Genomic DNA, 14087 nt, shown 5'->3' with positions numbered 1-14087 from the left:
GTCCAGTCTCCCCTCTCTTGATAACATTGGTCCAAAAGGAAAACCTGGAGTTTGTCTTCAAAGGATTCTGATATTGCCTGCCATAAATGCATTTGGGATTTGTAGTCTGAGCTTGGACTGAGTGCAGACGTATCCTGAAATACATAATGCTCTTGAAGTGCTGTCAGGTACTGTGGTTATAATATATGTAAGCAAGAAGTATATTTCTATTATGTGCTGTAAATCAAGATGTCAGACTAAATTTCTTCATTGCCGTCTTCTGTTACTTGTTCTTTCCATACTGTGGAAACCTTTCCCTTACTTCACCATGAAACTCATCCTGACCAGGATCAGGCACGTGTTGGGTCTAGGCCTTTTCATCATATCATTACAATGTGTTTTTTATTATGCCATCTTAGATAACACCTCTTTTCATGTCAAAATCTAAGCAGGGTTGAACCTGACTAGCAGCTGGATGAATGCCTTCCAAGAAAGGGTCAGTATGACACAAGAAATAGTGCTGGTGATTCATAATAAAATTATGAATCTTCATATTGAAGTACTTCAGAAACAAGCTAGTTTTTTTAGATTTTTGGAGACGTGAAAAGGGTGGCTAACTGTCTTCATAGTGAATAGTCAGATTTCTAATGTGAAACCTCTTCAGCTGGTTTGAATCATTCTATGCAACTGTACCACTGCCTTCTAGTAACCTCAAGGCTAGTCTTTACTGGCTTTTACCAGGGTGTCTCTCATGGATTTGTAGTATAGGTTGTATTTCATTATGAAGTCCTCAGCCTAGCACTCTTACCCCTCCTGCTAATATGTTATACTCCCTCCATGATGCAGTGGGTGCAGAAAACTGCTATATGTACAACTCACCACTTCAGTCAGCTGAATAGTAAAGGCAGATGACATCTTTAATATGAACCACCTGTGCTGAGTTTTTTTTTTTTTTTTTTTTTTTTTTTTTTTTTTTAAGAAAGGGCATTTAATATAAGACAAAATTATTTGATCATTCTAAGCAGTGGAGGGTAGGGATTAGGAAGGGTAGGATTCTCAGGGAGTAAGATTTAAAGTGTGGATTAGAATCAGTTCTGTGCAATGCTTTTTGCTTAAATTATTTCTTCTTATCAGCCCTTATATTTGGGTCAAATGACAGACATGCAGATGTCACAGCCACAGGGTGAGCCATTGCTCTGTGCACATTACTTTTCTAGTTTCCAGCTTTCATTGTACCTTTAAAGAATGGTTGTTCCGCTCAAAAGCCCACTTCTCACTCCTTTTCTGTGCAGCTAAAAAAAAAAAAAAAAAAAAAAAAAAAAAGAAAAGAAAAGAAAAAATCCCACACCTTCTCAAATTAAAAAGTACTTGTCCCATCATGTGTGATATACAACTACATCTGCAAGGCTCTTCTCCTCTACCCAGGGTCACATGCTCTGCAAAACCTAGCACAGCTGTCAAAACCTTGCCATGATCCTTGTGCCACTGGAATAGTCTGAACTGGGACAAGATGATATTTATCCTGAGTGTAATTAAACTGAAATAATTTGAATTACAGCTGGGATTTGCTTGGTCTAATGCATACTGTCTACTCAAAGAAAGATTTAGAGAACATGATTCACCAAATGATTATGCTGCCATTTAGAGAGACCTTAACAGACTGGAGAAATGGACTCACGGGAATCTCACAAAAGGAAATGACAATGGGGAGGACTAATCCCATGCACCAGGACAGTCTGGGGGCTGACTGTCTTTGCATAAAACACCTGGGGATCCTGGTCCGCAACAAGTTGAACAAGGGGCTAGCAATGTGCCTTTGCAGCAAAGAAGGCCAACAGTATTTTGAGCTATGCCGGGAAGGGTGTTCCCACCAGGTTGAAGGAGCTGATCCCTTGCTGGTGAGGCTACTTCTTGAGTGCTGGGTGCAGTGCTGGGCTCCTCAAGCACAAGAAGAGCATGGACATACTGGAGCAAGTCCAATGAATGGCCACAAAGACGATGGACTGGATCATCTACCATATCAGGAGAGGCTGAGAGAGCTGCAACTGTTCAGCATGATAAGAAGAAAACTCATACAGGATTTTAATCAATGTGTGTATAAATACCTGATAAGAGGCAGAAGACAGAGACAGACATTTCTCAGTAGGGCTCAGTGACAGGACAGGTGATGATGGGTGCAATCTGAAATACAGGAAATTCCATTTAAACATAAGAAAAAAAAATTCTTTACTGTGAGGGTTACTGAGCAGTGAAACAGGTTGCCCAGAGAGGCTATGGAGTTTCCATCCTTAGAGACAATCAAAAACTGACTCTGCTTTGAGCAGAGTGCCTGGATTAGACTGTCTCCAGAGATGCCTTCCAGTATCAACTAGTCTATGATTCCATGTAACAATCTACAGGTTACTGAACTGTAAAAACACAATGAGGAATACTAACTGCCATGCTTTTCATTCTTCAGTAATACTGCACTGAGTGATCTTTAAGAAGAAAATATGAAGCCTGAAAGCCTTTTGAACTGTGGAAGCTGTTGGTTTGCCAGATTCTCCACCTGAAAGAAGTAGCAGAAGTCACATATCTTTAAACTTCTATCAGTTAAGACAATTCCTAGAGAATAACTGTAGAGAACAAGTTATTTTGGCATAGAGGTGCACTGCACAGGTCTTTGTGCAGGCAAATTTCTATGATTCAGACATTGCAACACAAACGGATGCGTTACCAAAACAGTATTTAATTTGTGTTATTTGGATGCCTTTGTATATTACAGTGACTCAAAATTGCACTTCAGATTTACCATCAAAAAAAACCTTCATCAAGAGGAAATGTCTCACTTCATGCTGTTGCTACCTGGAACAGTTTGAGCTGGACTTGTTGCAGTCTTGGGCTTCTGAGATATTTATCTGGGTAATCTAAGTAGGCCAAAGGAAAGTGAAATATGTCTGGTCTACTAGTCTGATCTACTAGTCTGGCTGTGTTCTTCCAGGCCCTGGAATGCTTATCAGTTTCTTGTATCTTTTTCACTATATGCCAGGCTCTGAATTTGGGAATTTTGTTCTTTCTGTTACTATTTACACCTTCAAGTGTGACTAAAACTTTTGAAGAAAGCTGAGGCAGTGATGCCTTTCCAGCATACTGTGCAAGTTCTCTCAATTCCTCCAGCAGAGAAAACGGCAAAAGGCCTCAGAGCTCAGCTTTTATCAGGAAAGGAGCATGTCTGCTTCTCTACTGCAGGATAAAGAATTACTTTTTAATATGGTCCCCCCATTAATTTTTAATTAGTTGCTAATCAGCTTTAGCTCAGTTCACTCTAATTAATTAAAATGATAAGTTACAATACCCTAATAGTCCTTGCTCATACACCTATTAATACAAATGAGTGGAATCAACTTTGCTGCACACCTGTCCTCAGTAATCTGCAAATACTGGTGCATTATCATTGTATCATAAATAACATCCATGTTGATATCTTGTAGCCATTCATGTTATCTTAGCTCTAGCAAATCACTTTGCACAGGATGCTTTGGAAAACATAGTCATTGCAACTGTAAACTATGGCTGAACTTCATATATCTCAAAGAGACTGCTCTAATTTACTTGTGACCTCCCATAGCTATCTAAATGTGTCTTGGATTGCTGTATATAGAAGTGTCTCAAATACAAATATACTAAATATCCCAATGACACTATTAGATGGGACTGAGTTGTCATCTGTGTTTTATTGACTATGAACCAAAAGGAAGAATTAGAAGAGACAAAGAAAAATTGGGACTTACGAGTCTGGTGACTGTAAGTTGATCCTCTCTATGAGGAATAATTCCCCGGAGGTCCTCTTTGTCTCACTCAGGATCAGACAGGCAGTTGGTAATAGAGATTGGATCCATAGCCAGATACTAGCTGTAACCACAAAATCCCTGCAGAAGAAATCTGATGCTAAACTTGCAACATGTCTGACCTTCACTAGCAGTTGTGAAGGAGGGAGCGTATACTGATTATGCCAGTTTAGATAAATATGTTAAACATAGCTGCCTAATATAAGCCATTCTCTCTCAAAACTGTTATGCAGATTTGATATATTTCCCCCCCTTGTTTTATAGTAAAGAATTATTGGCAGTGTCTGTATTTCCACATATCTAGCTGCCTCCATTTATTTCTGATACAAGTCAGTGCTTTTATTATCCACATTGTAAAATGGGCAGGGTAAGGCATATTGGCATCTTAGAAGTTAGTGAGTCCATCACAGAACATGGACTGGAATAAGGGATCCATGTTTGCCATCTGGTGCATGAAGTAGAAAAGCACCTCCAGGTTTGCCCTTCACTCACTCCCATTCTTTTTCTTGTAAAAATCTTTGGTTTATTTAAAATTTGTTTTCTAGAGCTTCCATTTTGGCCCTCTAAAAAAAATAAGTTAATATTCAAGCCTGGCATCCTGGTGTTTTGCAGGTGCTGGAATAGACAGAACTCGAGGCCTGTACGGGAACATCTTATTCATGCGTTCGTCATATGACAGCTAGTCCTATAAGTCTATATACAACCTATTCCACCAAATCCTCTCATTCAGCTTTGCCCTGCCTTACAATGACCCTGTTTTGACTTCTTGAAGTATTTCAGAATTTCTGATTATTTTTGGTGCAGCTATTTCCCTAGTTCTGTATGTGATGTCACCTCTAATTTATGCTTCACAGTTTTCTTGAAGGAAGAATATAAGAATACACACATTATATATTCCTCTCTTTTCCACAGAGAAGTTTATAGGATCTTAAATGCAAGGAGCAATTCCTTGCTTATTCTCATAAAAATGTGCAATGGGGGTGAAATCAGGGCTTCACTGGTCTTACACCTTTCCAAATCACCTGCTGGAGACATGGCATGCTCCCAGAGAGCTGTATATCACCAGTGATCTCTGAAAGCACATTATAAAGAAATTAATATACTACTGAAGCAGAAAGAAGGATGTGTTTTGCATAAATTTAGTTAAAATGTGTTTGGAATAAATTGCCATATATGGTTAGGAAGACCTTAAAAGTTCAATACCCACAGGATCTTTCTCTTCTTCTAAGAAGAGATAGCAATGGCTGGCTGGGTTTAGTGTAGCCCACATGCATCAGGTAAAAAATTGTTTTTGCACTAAAGAAAATTGACTTCCTTCTGCTTCAGTAGTATATTCAGAGAGAGGCTGAAACTTTGTACGTGGGATTGCATGGCCTTCAGCTGTGAGAAGGAGCTGGAGCATGTGCTTGCTCCCTGCCTGCAGCCCTGTCAATTAGGCTGGTATGCCTGGGAGATGGCAGCTGTGGCTGGCATGCAACCATCACTGAGGAACAGTTCCTTGCAGATGTGAGCAAAGCATAAAAAGCAAGCAAATAAAATGAGGCTTTGAAAGTCAGTTGGTGCAGCATGTTGCATGTACTCCCCCTTTTAACAAGCAAAGTCACACTTCCAAGGAACAAAAAGGAGGCCTTGGGTAGGTGAGTGAGCAACGTCTCTGCTAGGATGGGCGGTGTGAGTGTGGAGAAGGAGCCCTGTACTTAGAAATAGAAAGGTGTGGCCTCGCAGAAAAAAAAAAAAAAAAAAAAAAAAAAAAAAAAAAAAGACTTCTTCATTGCATAGCTTTGAGCACCTTAGCTGATAAGTGAAATTGAATAACTCGGGAAAGACAAACACCTTCTTAGAAAGCATGTAATTGCACTGTAAAAAAAGCTAAGGAACTGCTCCTGGTGAAATCACTAGGACTTTTTGCCTGATGTGTTAAAAGGTTGAAATCTCAGGAATAAATAAAATAACAAAATGAGGAGGAAAAACAAAACAAGATGCATAATTAAAGACTTTGATCTTCTAGCTTTTATTCATGCAGGTAGCCTCACTGATTTCCAAAGGATTATTCCATGTTGTTAAGCACTTTTTCCCTAAGCTTATGTTGCAGTGTTTGTTTCTAAATCATTTTCGAAGACAAAGGTGTTTGAAGACATATCTTTCTCCTGCTGAGGTAATGAGTAACACTTCTCATTTATTGCAAGGGTTCTTTAATCTTTTCAAGGCCTTTTTAATTAAAATGAATTATTTAGCATTTGTACAGCACTTAGAAAGTACGCAGAACTGCGCAAGTGCTAATTGTTATTATTAAACTCATTATCTTTAACATTTCCCATAAGACTGGCTTTGACTTGGCAGTTAAGCTCTTCAGTTCTTAAGGAAAATACGCATTCAAAAATGCTTTGACTTTTTTTAGGAAAGCATGCAAACTAATACTGATGCTGATTACAGTGGTAGTAATATTTTATTTACTGAACCCTAACTGAATCAATGAGAAAACCAACTGTAGCTACACTTTAGCAAACTGTACACCCGGAAGTTATCTTGCTGAAGTCAATCTTGATCCTTCTGTTCACAAGCTTGGGCTCATAAAAAAATGAAATGTCATCACTCTGTTCTTTTTGCAGTTGCTAACATCAGTGCACACCATAAATGTAAACTCATATGCCCTTAGATACAATAACGGCACACCTACCTTGTTTTGGTGTTCATGACTATGTGAGATGCAGGACAGTGGCAAGTCAAAAATGGTCCTGCTGCAAAGGCACTTATGCCTGTGCATATGTGTTTGAAGGACTGGGTTCAGCCTAATACAGTTACAGGAAATTTGTTTCTGTACTTGTTCAAGATAGTCATATTTGAAAAATCTATGCTTTTGAAGTTCCTTCACTATATTAAATAATCATTACTTAAAGTTAGGTGTGTGCTTCAGTATTTTGCAACAGGTTTTGATGTAGTTTTACAAAACTGATCGAATTTCACTGGGAACAGATACAACTTTAATTTCTTTCTTGTGAAATTAGAACACATGCTCTTTCAAGTTTTCTCTTGAATAAATATAGTAATAAATAGAAAAGTACGCCTGTAAGTATGTCTATAAATCGATCTATTTAAATATATACATACATTCTTAATGTTTTGGTGCAAAACCTCCAAACTTTATTAAAAGTAAATATTTTGAATTAATAAAAGTGGGAACGGATGATATTGAGAAGGAAGATTTTATACCTCAAAGATAAATGCTGTGTAGCATTATGTAGGCTACAAAAATACTTGTCCAGCCCTTAGTTATCATTTGATTTGATTGTAATAGAAGGAATCTCTTTCTTTATACCTTGCATAGTATATGATGCAGCAGAATACTTTAGCTCTTGATGTTTTTATAAGAGCTATACTGCAACAGATTGGATAGTCTGGTTTTTTGTTTCTTAAATTAATAGTGTTAATCCTACTTTTGCACAGTAAAGATGAGTGCTCTTAATTCACTTGTAACGAGACATCATAAAGAAAATTACATAGAATCTTGATAAGGTTCTTGGTATTTTGAGCATAAGGGAATAATAGATTACTGCCTAGATAACTCACAGGAAATAGCCCAAGATATTCCAATAATTAAACCTTATAGGTGAATGGCATTAATTTGTGTTGGTGCTGTATTATTCTTATTACTGCTGTTAGTAATACCTGACACTTATACTGCATCTTTCCTCTGAAGCTGTAAAAAGAACTTTAAAAAACTCACTTAAGTTTCACAGCACTTGTGCATGATATTCTCTAGGTAAAAACTGATATATAGAAGGGATACTATGGCAGAGGTTTTAAGTGAGTTTTAGTAGAGCAGTAGATTAAGGGTCAAAATACCTGTCCCTTTCCTAGTCAGCAAGCAACTCACTGTGCATGTTTAATTTCTTCTTATGTAAAGGGAATGATATTTATCTTTCTGAACTACTATGTTTATTCTGAAGCAGTTCATAAATTGAGACAGGTAGAGAGGTTTAAAATGAATGTGATGTTCAGCTTTTGCTGAAAGAAAATGAAAATTAATGTTGTAAGGTCCACTCTCACTGCAGTTGTTATTATGGCCTGTCAAATCGAACCTCTAAACAAGTGGTTTTTCATTGTCTATAATGACTTTACCTTTCCCACGTGGTGGCTATATGCTTCAAATTTTTTTGTTTCTTAAGGTCAAGAAGGTGGCATAACAAACAATGAAATAGAGATTTAATGAACTTTAAACAGAGAAGTGTGTACTCAGAGCAAAGCACAAAATGGAGAAGAAAAAAAAAAGCAAAAACCTAAGTTTTGTACTTGTTTTAAATTCCTCTTTAAGAACAGTTTGGCAATTATCTAATTTCAATTGTTTAAATTCAAGTAAGTTTTCTTTTTTTTTATTGTTTTTTTTAAAAAAGGTCATGTTCCTTCAATCCCCAATTTTATATACTTGCTTTTTTGGGGTGCACTAACATTAACTCATTAAGACTGTCTTTACTTTTTTTCTTCTGTTCTTGGCCAATATTAGTCACAGCAGTATCACATGAATGAAGACCTGAGAAATAAAGTTGCTGTTTTTCTTTGTATTTCTGACTGAAATGTGCCTTTGGCTTGATAAGAGTATAGAGAGGTTTGTTGAATTAAAACAGTTGTAGAACTCTGGAATTCAAGTCCTGACTGCTACGTGACCATGTGCAAACCACTGAATTTCTCTGGCACTTTAGCCTTTTTTCCACTTCTTTCCTCCCATCTGTTATTTTCTATTTAATTGAAGCCATTCAAGGCAGGGACTGTCCATAATATATACTGATATAAGGCTTAATATAGCTGGTTGCTCAACGTAACGGTTACTACTGTAATACACAGAATAGAAAGAAACAAGCATTAATCAAGATGCTAATGGGGGAACTTTCAGAGGAGATAGATGGAAGAAGTCATCGGATTGTATAAATTTTACACAATTCTTACCACATAGAAATTGGACACTGAAAGAACCAGACTTTTTATAGACTTCTTAGGTTTAAGTATTTACTAAACTAACCAAGGTAGTAAGATTAAAATGAATTTAAAAAGTACTTCAGTGTAAGAATGAAGAAGTGAAGTCTCACTAGAATGGAAAAACAGCTTTAAATATAGCTACACTCTGAATCAGCCTGAAGTAGGTCCCAGCATGGTACAAGACAGGATATATAAGAAATATACTTATTTCTTATGGTGTGTTGTACTGGAGTACTTTCTATTGTTCATACTTTCAAGTTAGCGTGGATGCTACAGAGGACGCTATCTGTGAAACTGTAGTTCAGAAATGTGAGGAGTACTGTTTTCCCATAAAAACAAAACATTATTGAAAAGAGGGAGTAAGATATTCAAGGCCTGCTTGGATGCAACCCTGTCTAACATGCTCTAGGTGACCCTGCTGAGCAGGGAGGTTGGACTAGATGATCTCCAGAGGTCCCTTCCAACCTTACTGATTCTATGATTTTTTAAGAGAACATTGATTTCAAATATTTTTCTCCATTTTATGCTCCACCAGAGATTTGGTAAATACTCTCAGGGGAAAAAAAGCATAATTTTATACACACCTAACATCACACTCTGGGGAGTATAGTGTACACTTCTTGCATTATCATTTAGATTATGTCACAGTATGATAGAATTAATTTTATATAGTGTAGCTGAGAGAAAGGTCTACATAAGCAGTATTTCAAATTGAAGGAAAAATAGTAAGAAAAGGACATGAGCAAATGTTCTGAGCCATTTAAGGAAAAGCTAGAGCCCTGAGGCAAAGACAAACTGAGTAATATTGTGCAAACATGCCCAATGTACATTTAACAGTCTTTAATAAAGAATATGGGAAACTGAAGGAGTTAATTAAAGAAATGCCAATTTTTAAATGCCTGCCCTGAAAGCAAACATAAAATACTAAGTTATTTATACAGGGTTTTGAACCACTACAAGATGGTTTAATCCAAAGATCTGCTGTTTGTGTCATGAACATTAAAAATGTTGAAATGAAAAAAGAAGCCTTGGCCTTCAGTCTTCAATTTAACATGCTCCCTGTCCTTACTTAGGAAAGTTAACCGTCCATAAACTACTTCCTGCCTTATTCAAGAAGTCCTAGGTATTGTCCTTGTTGCCAAGGATTCCAAGATTAATATTTCAACTGCAAATTCATGATTTATAAGCAGAATACAAACCTATGACAATACCTGAAGACTTTAGAGTATCTGATAAAACTATAAGAAACAAGGTTAGGCTGGGAATTTCAATCTTTTTGAAAGACCAAAAACTGCCTTGTCTGAGACTAAATGCAGATTACACTTAGCAGAGCTACTGCTGAGAATGAGGCCTTGCTGAAAACAGTCATGGCTCTCAGTTAGGATAGTTTTTCCACCTTATGCTCAGCTCATAACTAGATAGAGTGAGTTTAAACTGGATAGAGTCATGTACAAGGGCACAAGGATGTGATCTGAAAGACATTAAATGTGTAATGGGATTAATGAATGTGATTTATTGATTAAGAAAACTTAAGATAAAGGTTGCTGGTGTTGAGGTCAGTGCCTTGCTGGAATAAAGGAAACACCCGTTTTCAGTTGAGGAAGTTGGGCCATTAGTACCTTCCCAGAACTCTGAGCTAACTCCAAATGAGTCCTTATTTATAAATCCCTATGGAGATGTTACTAAAATTTCACCCACATACAAGTGTGACCTGTGCTCTAAAGGTGTAGAAATGTATTGTCATAACTTTCATAGCCATATGAGACTCTCATATACATGCTCTTCGTATGGATATTTACATGCATGGAAGACTTTAAATTTCAATCTCAGTTTCTTTTGGGAGTTTGGGAAGTAGTTTACAGAACCTACAAGCAGCTGAAGTTACTTTGTTCAATACATCTAAAATCCTTTTTCTCCTTCTTGTGCAATATTTAGAGTATTTGGGCTGACTGACTTTTTTTTTTTTTCCTGAGAAAATCTTGTTATCTTTAATCATAAATCAGCTTTCCTGTTTTTCTTAAGAGAAACTACCTTATCTTTTGAGGGTGTGCAGAGTGTTTTGTTTTGTTCCAAAATTAAGTGACTCAGTCAGGTGTGTTTTATCATCAGGTTTATTCATTGTAGTCTATTGTAACGGTTATGGTCCTTCTGTTTTGCATAGAAATTTGGGGATTATTAGCCAAGGGATGTGAGGAATTCTTCTAGCTTCAAATGTGTCACTATTACACACCCATATCCACAAGTCAATTACTTCACTTTGCTGTCATACAATGAATGCAGGCTCTTAGAACATGCCAGACTGACAGCTTTGAAGTCTACAGAACAGGTTTTACAGACACATCAGCAGTCTCAATTCTCCCATACTCTTCTATCTTTCTGAACCACTGTGGCTTGACAATAACATGGCCCCAGTTTTATGTGAGCATCTCTTAGGATATTCTGTTCTTTTGCTATGCAGAAGCATCCCTTTTTTTCTTTAATTTATTTAAGTATGACCTCAGTTGGTTTCTCAATTTCTTTTTGGGTAAAACCACCCCTAATTGTATTGCTGCCTCATGCTTTGAGTGTGCAGTGAATTGGCTTCCCCTTTCTGCTCCGGGGACTCGACCTCCATATTGTGATGAAGAGCTACTGAGAAGAATAGTGCATTGGTAGTTTGCATTCTAGCTATCTGTATTCTCTCCCACTGCAGATAACTGGGGAATTAAGTCTTTAGAGCTATTAAATCAGCATCTTTTACAGCTGCCAATTTCACAGAGCACTGTACTTTCAATTATGAAGCATAATGGAAGTGGTAGACTAACCCAAATAAAACAAAACCATGGATAATACAAAAGGCAAACTAATTAGGCAGTAAAGATATATTTAGTGCATTCACCTTTGAAAGACTGGTAAAAGGGTTCCTGTAGAGAACAGAGGCAGCTTTAAGCAGGCAGAATGGGGCTCGATGCCGGCGAGAAAAATGTTGCTCCATTCAGACGTAGTGCTGCAGCCTAGAGTGATGGAGGAAAGCAAGGCCTGGCGAATCCATACTGAGGGTCATCCTTCTAAGTACAACCAAGACTTGACTAAAATTTTATTTTTAAATTAAGAAATTATTTCTTTAAGAAAACACTTCGTTAATTCTAATCAAAAAGTGGAAATAGATATTCAGTCACTACTCTAAAACATTTCAAGAGAGAAAATGTTGCTGAGATATGGGAAATTTTCTCTGATTGTCAAGGAGAAAAAAAATGGTGCTTTGTGAAAGGGGCAAGTTCTTGTTTGGCTGTAAGAAACAAATCTTGCCCAGGGCTACGTAGGCAAAGGTATGGCTAAGCTAATCTTTCTGCTCCCAATCTCAATCTATATCACTCTGCAGCTGTGCAGTTCTCCAGGGATAAGCTCATGGACACACTGACTAGCTCTCAAACAAAAAGCTTCATTCTTTGTTTTTGGCAGTGAAAACAGTGAGAAACAGCAAAGCAGGCACACAGGTTGTGCTGAATCCTTTGGGACAGTCTCTCCCACGAACCTCCTGGGGGAAGAACCAGAGTAGTAGGCTTGATTGCCTGTTGCTGTGAGATACTCATTCCCAGCTGTGCTGCCTTCAAAATTGTCTTGCTTGGTCTGAAGAAACATAGGTGAGTAATCAAAGTATTAATCAGACCTGTTGTTCTGGGATCTGTAGTCTTGTATTTAGGTACCTAGATAGGGTGAGGCTGAGTGCCATGGCATATTACACATTTGGTTCAGCCATGTCCAAATAAAGACCTAAACAACCCAGCGGCTGTAAAATATACCATTTGAGATGCAGAAAGCTAGTATGGATCTAGCATAAAGTGAGATCAAAGAAAGTGGCCTGAGTAGCAGTAACTCTACCTCTAATTTCCTGTGTCTAGGCAGTTATCAAGAGAGTTGCAGTAAGCAAACTGCCCATGTCCTGATCTTCATGCTACTGTGGTTAAAACTGGGAAGAAACATGAAGCTATGCATGGATATGGTTTTGATGGCACTGATTTCTATAAACATAACAGAACATGAACATCTCTACTGGTACTGTTGACTTTAGCTACATATAAGGTCTAGTAACAGTGAACGCTTTAATGTTGTTGGCTTTGCTCATTCCACCTTGACAAATTATGGATGATATATTTAATTTCCCATTACTGAACCTGACTGCTCTATAGATTATGAGAGTACTTTTATTTTCTTTTGCTGATGCAGAACTGAGGTACATTGTGGGGCTGTACCCAAATTATACAGGAAGGTATTGCAGAGCAGGTAACTGAAATGAGCTTTAATTGAACTCTCAGTTCTTCAGTGTGTATCTTCATCCCTCCTAATTTTTCCGTGTTTATCAAATTCATCCAATTTTCCCTCAGGAGAGCAAGGGCTCTCTCTGCCTCAAATTCTGAAGGTTTGGGCATTTCTTCCCTGATTCAGGAGGGTCTACAGGGCAGTAATGAGAGACTGTGGGCTTCAATACTGAGAATATCCTGTAGATACCCATTTGTACCTGTCTTTCACAACAGGTACAAATAGTGGTTTCCCCTGTACTTTTAGTCTCTGACAGAAATGAATACATGGATGAATTGTTTCAGCTAAGAAGGAGAGAAGTGATATCAATAACAAGGAGCAAGGATTACACTTTCATTCTGTGCTGAGGGTTGTTATATGCTGATTGTCAAGCTTAGAAGTGGTACCTGTACCCTGCAGGGACTCACTGCTTCTGAAGGCAGCAATGGCAAGTGTCTTTTTTTCATTTTTATTTGGTCAAAAGATTTTTGACTTTATGGTTGGATTAAGTAGTTATCAGTATCTCTTGACTGAAGCTCTCAAATACGCAGTTTGAGGTAGTTCCATTTAATTAAATGGAACTATCTGCCTCATAGGCAAGAAAGGTGACAGAATAAATATGAAATAGCAGCTGGCACAAGTGCTCCATGGGCTCACTGTTCAACTTTAGATGAACTTTAAAGCTTCAAAACTATCTGGTTTCTAGCCGTCTTACAAACAAGCCAGAACGCCTCTTCATCCATACAACACTCTCTGGGTTAGAGCAGTAGCTTTAAGGGAACTCAGAAGATGGTACTCTGAGTACTGTCAGAACACTCAGTGTAGTTTCTAGTCTAACTTTACCTGTTGGGAACAGGAAGAGCCTGAGCTGGACTGTCCTCAGAGCTGTTTGCAAACTCGAGTTTTCTCAGTAACAATGGCTGATGATTCATCTGGTGCAGTGATCAACAGTCCCCAAACTTGCCTTTTAACAAACTTTCCAAAACAAAGAAAGAGGGCCTTCACAGACAGAATCATGTATGTGTTAGTGAT

This window comes from Rhea pennata, chromosome 5 (assembly GCF_028389875.1).
Source record: "Rhea pennata isolate bPtePen1 chromosome 5, bPtePen1.pri, whole genome shotgun sequence".
NCBI lineage: Eukaryota > Metazoa > Chordata > Aves > Rheiformes > Rheidae > Rhea > Rhea pennata.
This window is presented reverse-complemented; position numbering follows the sequence as displayed.